The following is a 16,610-nucleotide window of genomic DNA, read 5'->3' as shown; positions in this document are numbered from 1 at the left end:
AAAATAAAACACTGGGGAAAATAATACCTTAAGATGTACTCTTTTAATTTTACCTCAGATCTCCCATGCGTTTTCTACGTGTCGCGGTGAGCTCGGAAATGACCACTCAAAAGACAAGCAAGGTGCGAGAGAATTTTGAATTAAAAAAAATGTTTTATGGGGGAAAAAAAAGTTTTATGAAAGCTGTGACACGTCAAACTGGCATAATTGCACTGGAGTCACGTGTAAACATATTCAACACATGCACATAGGTGTGATAGCTAAAGCAATCAAATGCCCATCGCGTCATTCACTCCAACTCTGAAAAAAATATCTTATCTCTGTGACGACAGCAACAGACATGTTCCCACTCAGTTTTGTTAAGGGAGAAGGCTTCCGAAAAGTCATAACACAAGGCAAGCGTACTGCATATTTATGACCTTTTTAGCAGCATTAATTATGGGATTCGACTGTTTGATTTATTGTTTCAAATGGATCATGCACTTCATTTAGCGGAGAATATCTCAACTGTTATAGACTAATATGACCCCATTGAACAACGTGGGATGTGTGCCAAAATCTCTACCCGGGACGAAAGTCCTGAAAATGACCACAACCTGTGACACTATTATCACACTACAGGTGAATGGGACTTTTTCTTCCCTTTATAGATATCCTCATATATTTCTACCAGATTAGTCTTCATATTAAGACAAATACTTTTTGTATTACACTTTGTCTTAAAAATAAAATAAAATATGCAAATTAGGCAATATCTCATTAAATATGCGTATATAAACCCTTGAAGCTACAGATTTTCTGAGGTGATCACAATGTTCACAATGACCATGATTATAAGGTCATAGAAGAGTGTAAGCATTCTGATTTTATATAAAGAAAATGGCTAAAAAACATTCAACCTATTAAGCAACATACAGGAATTGCCAGTTACAGTTCACAGTCGAGGAGCTACTCCAGCATGAGATCACCAACTCTGCAATCTTCTTGGTTGACAAAGACGGTTACTTGAGGAAGAGTGCCAAATCACACTTTGGGACTGAGCTGCTGAAGTTGTGTCCACAAATAGATAGTCCAGATACCTTCTCCAGATCCTTCAGTATCGGGGCTGTCGCTAGGCAATATGGACTTTCAGCTCCTCCAGAGATCTTCTATTGGGTTCAGGTCTAGTGACTGGCTAGGCCACTCCAGGACCTTGAGATGCTTCTTACGGAGCCACTCCTTAGTTGCCCAGGCTGTGTGTTTCGGGTCATTGTCATGCTGGAAGACCTAGCCACGACCCATCTTCAGTGCTCTTACTGAGGGAAGGAGGTTGCTGGCCAAGATCTCGCGATACATGGCCCCATCCATCCTCCCCTCAATACGGTGCAGTCGTCCTGTCCCCTTTGCAGAAGAGCATCCCCAAAGAATGATGTTTCCACCTCCATGCTTCACGGTTGGGATGGTGTTCTTGGGGTTGTACTCATCCTTCTTTTTCCTCCAAACACGGCGAGTGGAGTTTAGACCAAAACGCTCTATTTTTGTCTCATCAGACCACATGACCTTCTCCCATTCCTCCTCTGGATCATCCAGATGGTCATTAGCAAACTTCAGATGGGTCTGGACATGCGCTGGCTTGAGCAGGGGGACCTTGATGGCGTAGTGTGTTACTAATGGTTCTCTTTGAGACTGTGGTCCCAGCTCTCTTCAGGTCATTGACCAGGTCCTGCCGTGTAGTTCTGGGCTGATCCCTCACCTTCCTCATGATCATTGATGCCCCACGAGGTGAGATCTTGCATGGTCCCCAGACCGAGGGAGATTGACCGTCATCTTGAACTTCTTCCATTTTCTAATAACTGCACCAACAGTTGTTGCCTGCTCACCAAGCTGGTTGCCTATTGTCCTGTAGCCCATCCCAGCCTTGTGCAGGTCTACAGTTTTATCCCTGATGTCCTTACACAGCTCTCTGGTCTTGGCCATTGTGGAGAGGTTGGAGTCTGTTTGATTGAGTGTGTGGACAGGTGTCTTTTATACAGGTAATGAGTGGAGAACAGGAGGGCTTCTTAAAGGGACAATATGTAGCTTTTTAGGTATTTTATTATCTAAAATCAATATTTTTATTCATAAATTTGTCCTCAATGGTGTACAAATACCTCTGCCAATGATCTGACTTATCCTCGTAAACGAAGAATTTATTATCTTTATATACATGGGACGGGTAGGTCCACGGAGGCTTCCATGTAGTTCCTAAGCGTTCATCTCTTCCTCCGGTGAAAATGTTGTTGCAAACATAGCCGCCGCGTGTCTGTCGCTGTGTTTGGCAGGTGCTTGTGTTAGTAGAGGTCCTGGGTAAGATTTGTATGCACTTCATTGTGCACTTCAAACAGATGCAGTTAATACAGGTAATGAGTGGAGAACAGGAGGGCTTCTTAAAGGGACAATATGTAGCTTTTTAGGTATTTTATTATCTAAAATCAATATTTTTATTCATAAATATGTCCTCAATGGTGTACAAATACCTCTGCCAATGATCTGACTTATCCTCGTAAACGAAGAATTTATTATCTTTATATACATGGGACGGGTAGGTCCACGGAGGCTTCCATGTAGTTCCGCCATCTTGAAAAACTATAATAGCAGAGAGGAACAAAAAGTACTATGCCAACACGTTTCCACAACGCGTTTTCATTCAGAGCCAGCGTCACGTGACTGAAACCAGCAGAAACGGAGGAGCAGAGAAGAGGCGCTCGTCACTGCCCCGGCAAGTTTAAAAGGCTGCACTGCACGGTTATTTATAATGGAGGACCATACAAATGATGAGTCACAGGATAAGGAGTCATCGAAAAAGTCCAAAATAGCCCGTAAACGGAAACGTGACCGGAGATTACAAAAAACAAATAGCTCGGGATAGCTAATGGAGAAAGCTTTCAAAAGAGATGCTGAAGTTGCCTGCTTTCTTCTCGACAGGTAAGTCAATGTTACATTCTTAATTACAAGCTTTTTTTCATTGCTTTGTTGTGTACTTGATTATATAGACAGTAGAACATTTATAGTTAAAAGTTAAACAGGCTCTTTGACGAATAGCAGCTATTGAGTAAAGTAGAGAAGGCACTAAAAACAAGGTTGTAAGTTTTGTTTGTTCAAAACTATAACATTCGTTTGTTCGTTGTGTCAAGTTGCAGTTTGTTTGAAATAACAAACCAGTTCACCCAAAGGAAAACTCGATGAAGTGTTATTACAAGACATCCTGTCATAGCTTTTTGGTACATAACGGCTACCGTTATAGTTGCAACACGCATTTGAAAAAGCGAGGGGCTGGAGAGCACTATTCGTTTGAATGCAAAAAACAATTTCACCACTAGATGGGAGAAAATCCTACACAATGTCCCTTTAAAGAAAAACTAACAGGTCTGTGAGAGCCGGAATTCTTACTGGTTGGTAGGTGATCAAATACTTATGTCATGCAATAAAATGCAAATTAATGATTTAAAAATCATACAATGTAATTTTCTGGATTAGATTCCGTCTCTCACATTTGAAGTGTACCTATGATAAAAATTACAGACCTCTACATGCTTTATAAGTAGGAAAACCTGCAAAATCGGCAGTGTATCAAATACTTGTTCTCCCCACTGTATGTACACATTTAATGAGATATTGCCTAATTTGCATATTTTATTTTATTTTTAAGACAAAGTGTAATACAAAAAGTATTTGTCTTAATATGAAGACTAAACTGGTAGAAATGTATGAGGATATCTATAAAGGGAAGAAAAAGTCCCATTCACCTGTAGTGTGATAATAGTGTCACAGGTTGTGGTCATTTTCAGGACTTTCGTCCCGGGTAGAGATTTTGGCACACATCCCACGTTGTTCAGTGGGGTCATATTAGTCTATAACAGTAGAGATATTCTCCGCTAAATGAAGTGCATACAAATCTTACCCAGGACCTAGAGTCATTTCAAAGCTTTGTTCTTTTTTGTTACTTGTTTTTTGACAGTTAAATTCTCGTCCACCTAAAACGCTTTTAGGACTATTGTATATTATTATTTTAATAGCACTTACCTCAGTGTTTTCAGTGAACACTTCTGATCCTGTAGTAAATCATCGAGCTCCTTCACTCCTGATTGTCCAGGATCATTTCCTCTGAGATCCAGCTCTATCAGGTGTGAACGGTTTGACCTCAGAGCTGAAGCCAGAGCTTTATAACCTCCTTCTGTGATACTGCAGTCTGAAAGTCTACAGAAAATACATAAGCACAAATTTTAATTAACATTGCACTGTAATATCAATAAATATGACTAAATCACACTACATCTTAACTGAATCAGATATGCCACAGTTTTATTCTGCTCTTAATGTGCAAGATTAATTATTTAATGATCACCAGGAATCTGTTATTGTTACATTTGAGTGAGCGAGTTTGTTCTAAATTTGATCTTAAATTTAGGTTATTATAGTTAGCCTATACATGTATTAATTCGTTTTCATTAATATTGTATTTACTTAGGATACAGATGACGCTGTAAAGTTATTATAAAGGCCTGCTTACGCAAAGACAAATGTTCCTCAAAAAAAAATTAAAAAAAATAAAAATCTGCACCAATGAAAAAAAATTACAAAAAAAAGGAAAAAGCCCAACCCCAAATTAAAATAAGAAATTTTTAGGGGTGTAACAGTACACAGAAGTCACAGTTTGGTTAGCACCTCGGTTTTGGGGTCACGGTTCGATACGAGTTTGGTACAATAGGAAAAATGGTCACACTTTAGTTTAGGGTCCAATTCTCACTATTCACTATTAACTACAACTTTGCTCAATAAACCCCTAATTACTGCTTATTAATAATTAGCTAGGTAGTTGTTTAGTTTTAGGTCGTTTTTTTAAATAAAATGATAAACAAAATAATAAATAGTGTTTCTCAGCAAGCTTTTATTTTGGCAGGTTGCCAGGAAGTAAGTATATGCACTGCCAGTTTTAGCCTTTTTTTACAGTCTATGGTTTTAGCACTGCAGAGTGAAGCATGTTATTAGCCATGTTTCCATCCAAATTTGTGAATTAAACTTGTGTGCAAAACTGCAATATCACATAAAATATTTGTGAATAGAGCAGCGTTTCCATCCAGTGAGTCTAAGAGAACAAAATTGTCACTTCCTGATAAACTGGCGCTAAATATTCACTAAGAAAAGCAGGAAAAGCTACTGTATATAATAATTTTCACATAAGCCTATAATAAATTACTTGCGCCTCAGAGCATGCAGACTAAATGCAATAAAGCCATTATCTTGCTTTCTTCTCTTCAGTGAACTAGGGTTACATACGTAAGAGAGACAGTTGTTCTGCCTGGCAGCATTTAGTCCCCCCTGAGTTAGTTGGTACAGTCCTCCTCTAGTGTATTACAAACTAAGCAGTAAATAGAATGCACTCTTTCATTAGTCATATTCTAGCAGGGATGATAAAAACAAAAACAAAAGGTATTTGGTTACAATTCGCTACAAAATTTAATTTTGTGATAAAAAAAAAAACTAAATAAATGGAATAATGAAAAATTGTAATTGTGCATTTGAAGTGTCAGAATTTGCTCCACTTAGGCTATATTTAAACATTCAAAGCTTATGCCCAACCCTCCAATACTTTCCGCAATCTGCTCCCTTTCAAAGTAAACTCCTTCGTTTGTGAGCACAAAAAGACGCATTTAAAGTGTGCCCACTAGTGGACCTCTTTTCAAATGCTCAATACGCACATGCGCTGTTCTTCTTCTGCTCTTTTTCCTAGTGTGGTGGTTAGAAAAACAGCGTTGCGTCCCCTTCTGGATTGGAGTGTGAATCGCGTGTATTCTTCGTATAGCTGAATGCACAGAACTGTGATGTCCGTACCGTGACGTATCGTTACACCACTACCAATTATTAATAATAATAAAAAACTTTACTTAAGCTTTTACTTTAATAATTACTGGAATGTCTTCAAATATAGATTTATTGGCCTCTGTCAAGATCAAGTTTTGTTTATTGTGTTTGGTTCTGTCATTTTAAGTTGACATTGTTTTCTAGTGTGTGTCAGTTTGTTCTCTTGATTAATGACACCGTTCACCGGTTGTCTAATTTATTATCTACCTAGGGTATGTTTACATGGCAGTGATGTACTAAAAACAGACGACAAGGTTGTCAAAACGATCCCTGTTCACACGAATCTGTGAAAACAACTAAAAAGGCTGTATAAGAAGAATAATAATAAAAATAACAAAAAAAAAAAAAAAATTTATATAGCACCTTTAAATTATACTTGTGCTGCCAGGCCAGTAGTTGGCGATGGCACTTAGTCAAGATACACCCCGCGAAAATAATAATATGCATGCGTGAACATGTAGTACGCATGCGCTTGATGGCACCATTTTCACAAATTTGTGTTTTTGCTGTTTACATGAAGACTTTAAAAGCATTGTTTTCAAATCCTAGCTGAAACCAGTTGATAAAAGCTTGCATTTTCAGGCCTTCAAAACGCCACTGTTGTGCAAATGAACAGCCAAACTGCATAAAAAGTTTCTTGGTTTCAGTTGAAAAGGTTGTTGTGTAAACAGCCCTTTAGTTCCCTTTCAGTCGAGAACATCAGACGTAGTCGACATTGACTGAATGGGATCACGCTAGGGAGCCTGTCATCTTCGAGCATGTTAAAACGAGCCAATGCGAGCAGGGAGGCATATAAATACAGAAGCGGAGGCATATAAATACAGAAGCGGATGCACGCACCATCTGGCTTATGTGACTAGGCGACTGACTTATGTGACTAGGTGTAAATGGAATTGTTTTGATCAGTAAAAACGCATGAAGTGACCAGGCCCCTACACCATAAAAAAAAAACACTCAAGTAAACACTTAGTGAGCTAGATACGCAACACAGTATGAAGCCTATAGTCATTATCTCAAAATACCAAGTGCAAAAAAACAAAACAAAGAACTCACGCACACTATCAATACTTGCAAATGAGTATCAATTTTATTAGCAACGTTTAGGTCTTACCAAAAGACCAAGTGCAGAAACTGTAGTTACGACCAAAACAGTCGACACTGAGGATAGGAAGACGACAAAAACTCCTTTTTGAGGACAACTTAATGTAGCCTACTGCAAGTAGTGGAAAGGAAAAAAGCAAGCGGGCATTTGTTTTGTTTTTAGCACTTTATACTTTATTGAGGTGTTCATTCTTTTTATGTATTTTGAAGTAGGCTAAAAATAATAATTGCATATTTATTAAACAGGTAGTTCACCCAAAATAGAAAATTCTGTCATTTATTACTGTCCATCATGTCGTTCCAAACCCCTAAGACTTTCACTCATCTTCGGAACACAAATGAAGAACTTTTTGATGAAATTGAAAGATTTCTTTCCCTCAATTGACAGCCTACACAACTACCACTTTGATGCTTCGAAAAAAGTTAATAAAAAGATCTTAAAACTAATCCATATGAATTGAGCAGTTTAATCAACTTTTTTCACTTTGCTCCTATATTTCTTTGTGTGCTCCTAAATCTTTTCATTTAGGAGCACATGTACTCTTTGGGGAAAAAGTTAGCGTAGAGCCCTGGGCCCAACCGGACCTGGTTCCCCGAACTCACACTCCTCTCGACAGCCCCTCCCTGGCCCATTTCTCTGAGAGAGGACCTCCTCTCTCAGGGACGGGGCACCATATGGCACCCGCCGGAGGTTCTAGGTGGTCTACGACAGTCAGTCGTAGACACCATCACTTCTGCGAGAGTACCCTTTATGAGGCATGCTTACGCCTTGAAGTGGAACCTATTCGTTGAGTGGTGTTCTTCTCACCGAGAAGACCCCCGAAATTGCTCGATCCACACCGTGCTTTCTTTCCTGCAAGAGAGGTTGGAGCTAGGGCTGTCTCCCTCCACCCTCAAGGTGTATGTTGCCTCTATTGCCGCACATCACAAAGCAGTGGATGGGAGATCACGACCTGATCATCAGGTTCCTGAGGGGGGCGAGGAGATTGAATCCGCCTCGCGCCCACTCTATACCCTCTTGGGACTTATCTCTGGTGCTAACTGCACTGCAGAGACCTCCCTTTGAGCCTCTTCTGGCAGCTGAGTTAAAAGTCCTGTCTTTAAAAACAGTTCTCCTGCTTGCTTTGGCCTCCATCAAGAGGATAGGGGACCTGCATTTTCGGTTGACGAATCTTGCCTGGAATTCAGGCCGGCTAACTCTCACGTTGTCCTGAGACCCCAGCCTGGATATGTGCCCAAGGTTCCTACCACTCCCTTTCGGGACCAGGTGGCGAACCTGCAAGCGCTGCCCCCGGAGGAGGCAGACCCAGCCCTGGCTTTTCTCTGTCCAGTCCGTTCCTTACGGATATATGTCGACAGAACGCAAAGCCTCAGGACCTCAGATCAGCTCTTCATCTGTTACAGAGGCCAGCAGAAGGGAAAGGCTGTCTCAAAGCTGAGGTTGGCCCACTGGATAGTGGATGCCATCATCTTGGCGTATAAGTCCCAAGGTGAACCTTGTCCCCCGGGACTGCGAGCTCACTCCACTTGGAGTGTAGCCGCCTCCTGGGCGTTGGCGCAAGGTGCCTCGCTTACAGGTGTTTGTAGAGCTGCGGGCTGGGCGACACCTAACACATTCGCTAGATTCTAGCCTACGCGTCGAGCTGGTTGCTTCCCGTGTGCTCTCTTCACAGAGAAGCCAGTTAACACCGTAGCCCCGCTCAATGTGTCGGCTTGCTGCACCATTCCCCTCCTATGGACTGGATACGTGCGCCATTCTGCTCCAGTTGAGTTCCCCTTTGGCAGAACCCTGTTGAGCTCCTCCATTCCCCCTGCGGCCTCGGACGTGGCGGAGCGTCCGATGCCAGGCCTACCACTCATACCACTCGTTCTAACATGCTTGAAGATGACAGGCTCCCTAGCGTGATCCCATTCAGTCATCTCGACTACGTCCTCGCTCCCTCCTTCAGGGAACGGTGGGTTGCATACGCAACCAGGACGTTCCTCTGTGTATTAACACACCCTGTTTGGTTCAGTTCTTTGTCCGGTCTTGTCTTGGTTGAGTGGATGTGTTTCCCCTGTGATTCTCATCTTTATTCTGTGGATAATTGTATTAAAGACAGGCACGCTAATTACACAGCCACGCATAACAGCCTCTAAGTTCTGCATCAATTAAGGCTTCCACATATTTTGAAGCTTAAAGTGTAAGTTGCAGGTTAAATTTTTCACGAAGATAATGCAATGTGTTTATTAAACATAAAGATAAGAACCGCCCACCATTGTTTTTTATACCAAAATGCTGATATAATATGAAAAGTTGGCACTTTTAACAGTGGTTTTAACCGCTCCCGCTCCCTTCCACTAGATGGGGCGTGACGTCATAAGAGGAACTCACTAGTAGAGTTACCGTACGCTAGCAGCTATATTCGCCTTACATAACTTCAGAAAAGTTGGTTGTATGTTTTATTTGATAAAAAAAATTATGGATAAAATAACTCAATTGTAAACATACTCGTGTGTGCTGACTTCAAGGGGACCATGATCCTGCCTGAAATGAGAATAAGCTATTCGCAAAACAAACGGGTTCAGGCACGTCAGATCAGCCGGTCGCAGGTCGAGCTGTTCCACTAAACTCCAAAACGCGTTCACCTCACGGCAGCACATACTCTCCACTGCTGATTCAATTGGGTGGCATAGCCCACACAAACACAGTGATGGGGACATCGATCTCTCTTTTTCTTTTCTGACAATAAACATCGCTAATTAAATAGTGAGAAATTGATAACGCGTGGATTGAGGAAGAGTATTACATGACGTTTGAGGCGTCAATGAGACTAGCGATTGATGCCTGTGCATCATTTGGACTGACTTACTGTAAGTAAATAATGTCTTCAGTCGTTGTCCCTCCTTGCTATTCTACATGACGGCAATATTTTGAAAAGTCTTGCTTGTTCCGTTATATTATCCGGGTTAAGTTTGCACCAGGCTCTAACGTAGCTAATGTTACTCACCAGGACACCTGGCCAACCCTCCACTAACTCTCCTCACACCAAGCATTAATAACTCTTTGAGTGCCATGGCTCCCCTCTCTCACGCCTGCCCGGTTAAAAATTGTAGGGCTGTGGTCCATAACGAATTTGATGGTTTTCCCACATCCTCAGTCGTTCTCCAAATAGCCATAATATAGTAAGAATCTAGCGGAGTATGGGTTGCGAGTTCCTCTTGTGACGTCATCACCCAGTAACTGAAAAAACACGCTACCTTTGAAGAAACCCCAATAAATGTTATTTTAACACATTTTAAGACAGAAATAATTAAATATATACATATAGAGCACTTTAATTTACACATTAATTGGCTGTGGTGGTTAACCTGCAACTTACACTTTAAATAAAGTAATGAACTCGAAACATAGAACAAGACTAAAAATATACCACGTTTTGGTTTTGTTTCATGCTCCTCTTTCATGTCTGTCATGTGATCCCCTGTTCTAGTTATGTGATCCTGCCATGTTTTCTGTGTTGTCATTAGTCCTTGTGTATTTAAACCTTCATGTTTGCCTTGTTCCTCGTCAGTAATTGTTTGTGTAACCACTGTTTGTAAGCATTCTGATCATGTTCAAGCCATTGTTTTATGTTTGACTACTTTACATTACTCTCCATTTGGAAGCACATTTTGTAAACAAATTAGTACATTTATTTATTTATTTATTTTTCCGCATGTCATGTATGGGGATACAACCACTCATGTAGAAAAACTCCACCTACTGTAGGCTGTGAAAAATAGTATTTACATGTTTTCAAACAGTTCATCCTATTTATCCAATCCTATTCAGATTTTTTTTTTTCTCATTGAATTAAATTTATTAAACAAAACAAGAGCTGCTCAATACCAACCTCCAAACCCTGTTCCAGATTCTTCCCCTGGTATTTAATGTCACTTGGCAAAAGAGTCAGTGAGCCACCAAGGTAGTGTGTCATGATCCTGGTATTCTCTCTCTCTCTTTCTCCCTCTGCTGGTCTCATTCACACACTCACACACACCCTCCTTTTACACACACACATACACTCACTGGCCGTTTCTCAATATGCGTTCTTGTCTGTACTTGTGTTCTTGTGGACTTGTGAAACGTCATCAGTCGCTGCCCAAGTACTGTTCCAATTCAAAGTTCACATCTAGCCAAGTCCAGTTCAAATCCCCGGATGTGTTCTTGATCCGCCCCTTTTACCGAGGATGCATCGAGAGGTGACTTGTGCGGACTTGAGACAGCCAGGTATCCCAGAATGCATCTCACACCAACCAGCAAGCGTCAATAACAGAAGAGAAACCCCGCGTAATTTAAAAATACTGCTGTTATTGTGTCACGAAATGTAGTTTTAAGAGTATTTCAGGCGAGAATGTAGTTGTTTAAAGCTCAAATCTTTGGTTTCTGACAGGGTTTCTGCAGGTTTCAGTAAGTCAAATTTAAGACCTTTTTAAGACATTTTAAGACCATAAAGATTGAAATTTAAGACCTACACAACGCATTATACAAGTAAGATAGATTACGTAAGTTACCTCAGGATCACTAGAGTATTTATCTATCTATCTAGGATTATCTAACGTGTGTGTGTGAGAGAGAGAGGGAGATGTAGATATTTTTTTTAATAGAAAATTGTACTTTTGCATATTATACTGTAAAAACACAATTATTGTTGATTTTAGTTGATCATAGTTAATCATAACTAGAGAGGAAATGATGAGATGATCAAAGTGAATCAAAATGATCACGGTTATCACAGAATCCTGTTCAAAAAGTACTAATACTACAGAATGAAGTCAATTCAACAAGTTTTATGTCGAAAAACAGTAAATAACAAATTGATTAGCATCAATATGCACTTTTTGTTTACTTAAACATTAAAATACCATTAAAAATGATGGCCAGATTTTAAAAGAGTGTCTTGCAACATGTTATCTACTAACATGTACAAGTTCAGATAAAGTTTTAACAAAAAAGATTTTATACAAAGATAAACCTCATATTTTAGCCTTTAAATAATTTTTTATAAAAAGATTGAGTCAAAAAAGATAAATTACTGACATTTACACATTAGCTTATATTTATTATTAGTAGTGTTTGGGTGCACCCCCATCCTTCATGTTGACTGAGCTTTCAATGTTGTTATGGAAAGGGGTGATTGGTTGGTTCCTGTCACATGACCTGCGGTGCGCTTGCGGCATTCTGAAAAGTTTAGATTTTTTTCATCTCGTTGCACCTGGTAAAAAGAACAGAGAACAGCCTTTCCTTACTCTTAGTGCTGCTGGCGTTTTGCCGCTGGCTCGGATGTCTCTAGTCTAAGTGGTTTAACATGAGATATAAATCGTCTTGTGTATATCTAACGGGCGATTTATTTATGTATTTATTTTATTTGTCTCATTAATCTATAATTTGTTCCCTGGCAAAACGTTTTGGTTGAGGGCAAAGTGAAGTTTCATAGCTTTATATATTTAGTCTATTTAACTTTAACGTTGTAGCCTAGAGAGCTGACTTATGTTTGACTGAATCGTTTGCTAGCTTCTTATACCTTTTAGGCTACTTATACTTTTATAATGGCTATTATTGATCATTAAAACTCATTTAACAAAAAAGGTTATGTCATTCTATTATATATATATATAAAACATATAAAATATTTTATTATACATGTTGCCTGCATTCTCTTCACTGTATGTATATATAATAAAATAAAATGACACAACCCTGTCTCTTTTTGCTAAATGTCAGTTTTAATGATCAATATTATGTTTGTTTTTAAAACCTGTTTTTTATGTATCATATTTTTTAAATTAAAACAAAAAGAGTCAGGGTTGTGTCTTATATTTCGTGTTGTTATACATGTATGCAGTGAAGATAATCAATTGCGTTGCCTGAACCACATTTGTGTGGCCATTAATAGATTTTTTTAAATGAAAATGAAAAGAGGCAGAGTAGTGGTTTATAACATATTTTGTTTTATTGTAGCCTATATATATATAAAGAGATAACCGGAGTAGCCAGAGCGAGTTGAGTGACGCTATCAAGTACGCCGCTGTTCCATTTGCAGAATAACCGGACTTGCGTTCTCCTGAGTCGAACTTGGCAAGTCCAAACTACCAAGGACGCAAGTCCGAAGTTTGCATACTTGGTATTGAGAAACGGCCACTTATACTCAGCTCACACAGTTTCATTACCTGCTGCCATCACGCTCATCCTTTCCACACCTGTCCCCTCTTTCTCTCTGATTAGCACCTCTACTTCTAGTTCTATTCTTTCCTTTGTCCTCTGCCAGATTATTAACGTTGTATACGTATGTGTTTGATCTCTCTAGTCTCTACCATCAAGTCTTGTCTTGTCCTGTCTGGTCTATACTACCTTCTCGTCTACCTCCACTGCCTTAAGTGTTTGCGCTAAATCTGTGCTCTGCCCAGCTTACCTGCCACTGAATGCTGTGATCGGCCCCGTGAGTACACCAGTCTACGGCCGCTGCTGCTAGCCACCGCTGTTCTCTTCTACGGACCTGTTTACCCTGCCTTGGGTCTTCATCTGCTTTTGTTGATTATTTATGATAGACTTTCTGTTTGCCAGCTAAAGCGGCCAATTGCCTAATTTCTATTAAAGACATTATTACCTGCTTTCGCTTTTGGGTCCTCTCTCTCAACTCTGACACAGTGTTATATATAACGGCAAAGTGTGAATCTGATTGGTTGGTCAGTTTTCTTTATAGTGCAATGGAAAAAATAACAGCTCTCCATAAAAAATAAAAAAAATGTCAGTCTGAATGAACAGCAGTTTATGGTGAAATGTACTCACTTGAGTATCATCAGCTCACACACAGGCTTCTTCAGTCCCTTACAGATCTCTTTGACTCCAGAGTTCAGCAGACGGCTGTTGTTCAGGTTCAGCTCTTTCAGGATGGTTTTAGAGGAGAGAACAGTAGCTAGAACTGAACAGCTTTTCTCTCTCAGTTTACCATTATTCAGCCTGAACACAGAAAAAGCATTTTTTTTTTTTATTCAGTACATATTTATTATGTACACATTACACATGAGATTAACAGCTCTTCATATCTGCTCACACAAGTGACTGACAGACAGTCTTTTATAGTGAATAGAAGTTATAATGTATAAATCACACTGACTCACTTGATTTTCTCCACTTTGCTATGAGAGTCCATCAAAAGAGCAGAGAGCTTCTCTCCATTCAGATCTTTTAATTTAGCTTCACTCAGATCCAGTTCTGTCAGTAATAATGGACTTTTACCCAGAACTTTAGTGAGACACTCACACGCTTCCTGTGCAGCAGCACTTTTCAAAAACCTACAGGAAATAGAAGAGAATTTTAGATGAGATAATTTGTTATAATTTTATAACTTTTGCTGCTCCCATCCTACTTATGAGTGGAGTTATAAATCAAATACAGAAAAAAATATAGATCATTCCCAATAGTATGTTTCATAGTTAGTGTATGAGTGTGATGTGGGAAAATCAATTCCAACAAGAATAAGTAAGAATTTAAATTCTTCTTATCAATTCCTTTCTGTGGATTTTAATGTGATTTTAAACCATTCAAGATGACTGAAGTACTTTTGTAACTGAATTTGTAATGCATATCTTACATTTGATTTCAGTTTCTGTACCTGAACATCTGAAAATCTTAAACATTTGTATCTTTTAGTTGTATTTATTTGTGTTATTGCTTATGTGTTTATTTGTTCTTATTTAATTGCTGAGTATTTATTGTATTTAATAATGCTTTAAATTTATATTAGTTAGAATAGCTGTTTTTGCTGTGGTATTTTTGTTAAAACCATAGGCAAAAGTTCCTTGTATAAGTTCTTTAGCTTTTAGATTTTTGTTCATGGTATTTAGCATGGTATTATAACATTTCGGAAAAAAGACTATGTGAATGATATTGTAACAGTTATTCTGTTATACGTGTTTAGTTTAGTTTTCATGGACTTTTAATTTGCATTCTTCAGTTCCTGTTTTCCTTTGTTCAGTTTTCCCACTCCTCCTTTGTTGTCATGGTAACTAATATGATTTGCCATTGTTCAAATGTGTCGTTGTTGATCACCTTGTTTTTACCTGTGTATTTAAGTTCCTGTGTTTTCAGTTCTAATTTGTCTTGTCACATTAACGTTAAGTTGTGTTTGCTCGCCTGCCTGCCTTTTGGATTGTTTGCTCGATTATTAAAGCCTTTTTGAACCTAATCTTCATCATCCTGTTCTTCCTACAACCCAAACGTGACATATTTTTATTTTTTTTTACCTTATTGGAATCAAAACTAGGAATTGATAAAAATCGGAATCAATAAGCAGAATCAGACCTAGAACTACCAACTCTAGTGTGATGTTTCATTTGGTTTTTGGTTGTTCCTAGAGTTTTGAATTTGTTTCTAAAGCATTCCTTTTAAGTTTTAGCTTTATAACCATAAACTAACATTTACATAAGGCTGCAAATACATATTTTTGTGTGTGTGTGTGTGACAACCAAATAAGAACTTGTATAGAATGTTTTCTTCAATGAATAATTGTTTATAGATGATGAAAGCTTTGTTGATGAAAGAGAATTTGATATTATTAAATGTAATAATTTTTTTGGTGTGTGATAAATGAACTAGAAATTCTTAAATTGGAGATAAGCAGCAATCACTACAAAATTGTAATGTTTACTGGATATTATGTGATGTTTTAATGTTTATTGCAATTGTGAAAAATAAATAGCTTAATTTATTGACAAAATATGCACGTTTTACTGTTTAAGGAAATATAAAATCTGCACCTGTTCATCAACGCAGCAGAAGTGTAGTAACTGATAGTGCTGTTAATGTTCTGTTTATACCAGAAGTTTATTGCTTATGAAAACAAATTCATGATCTTGCTAATTTTAATCCTCCATATTATGTGCTGTGATTAATAAACAATGGATCAATACAAGACATGAAAATCAACTGATTATTGTTTTGTTGCAGCATGGTTTCAGGTAATTTTAAAAGTACAATTTTATTAAATATTTCAAGGTTTTATTCACCTGGTCTTTAATGTACAGCGTTCATCCTTTATTAAATCACTGAGCTCCTTCACTCCTGATTGTCCAGGATCATTTCCTCTGAGATCCAGCTCTATCAGGTGTGAAGGGTTTGATCTCAGAGCTGAAGCCAGAGCTTTATAACCTCCTTCTCTGATACTGCAGTCTGAAAGTCTACAGAAAAACAGAAGAAAAAACGAACAGTTGTTATTATTCTTTTTGGAGACACAGATTATCACATCACTAATGGGATTTATGAATGGCTTCTGACAAATTATGAACAATTTATCGCCATATAGTGTGCAAAAACATGTGCCAATATGATGTTTTTATTTTAATATTGGCAAAATCTCCCTTAGATATATATGCATTGACCAAAACCTTATTAAATGAAATAACTTTAATAACCTAATCTTATTAAATTAATAGTTCACCAAAAAATAAAATTCCATAATTTTGGGATTTTGTCCTCATGTTGTTTACACATTTATTTTCTTCACTAAACACAAAAAGAGATGTTTAAACTGAATTTTAGCCTCAGTCATAGTGTACATTTAAAAAATAGTAAAACTTTTTTTCTTCAGTTCATCTAATTAAATAAA

At 38.3% G+C, this 16,610-nt stretch overlaps 1 protein-coding gene across 1 annotated transcript in view; it reads right to left on the bottom strand.

Annotated features, from left to right (window-relative positions):
* The window catches only part of LOC311089879 (uncharacterized protein), an 832,216-nt gene that overhangs the window by 361,608 nt on the left and 453,998 nt on the right, over positions 1–16,610 (bottom strand). The gene's annotated exons all lie outside the window — the stretch shown is intronic.

Source organism: Abramis brama, assembly GCF_963993115.1.
Source record: "Abramis brama genome assembly, chromosome: 9".
In the NCBI taxonomy this organism is placed as follows: Eukaryota; Metazoa; Chordata; class Actinopteri; order Cypriniformes; family Leuciscidae; genus Abramis; species Abramis brama.
The sequence above is the reverse complement of the archived record's forward strand: the minus strand, read 5'-3'. Positions and strand labels throughout refer to the sequence as shown.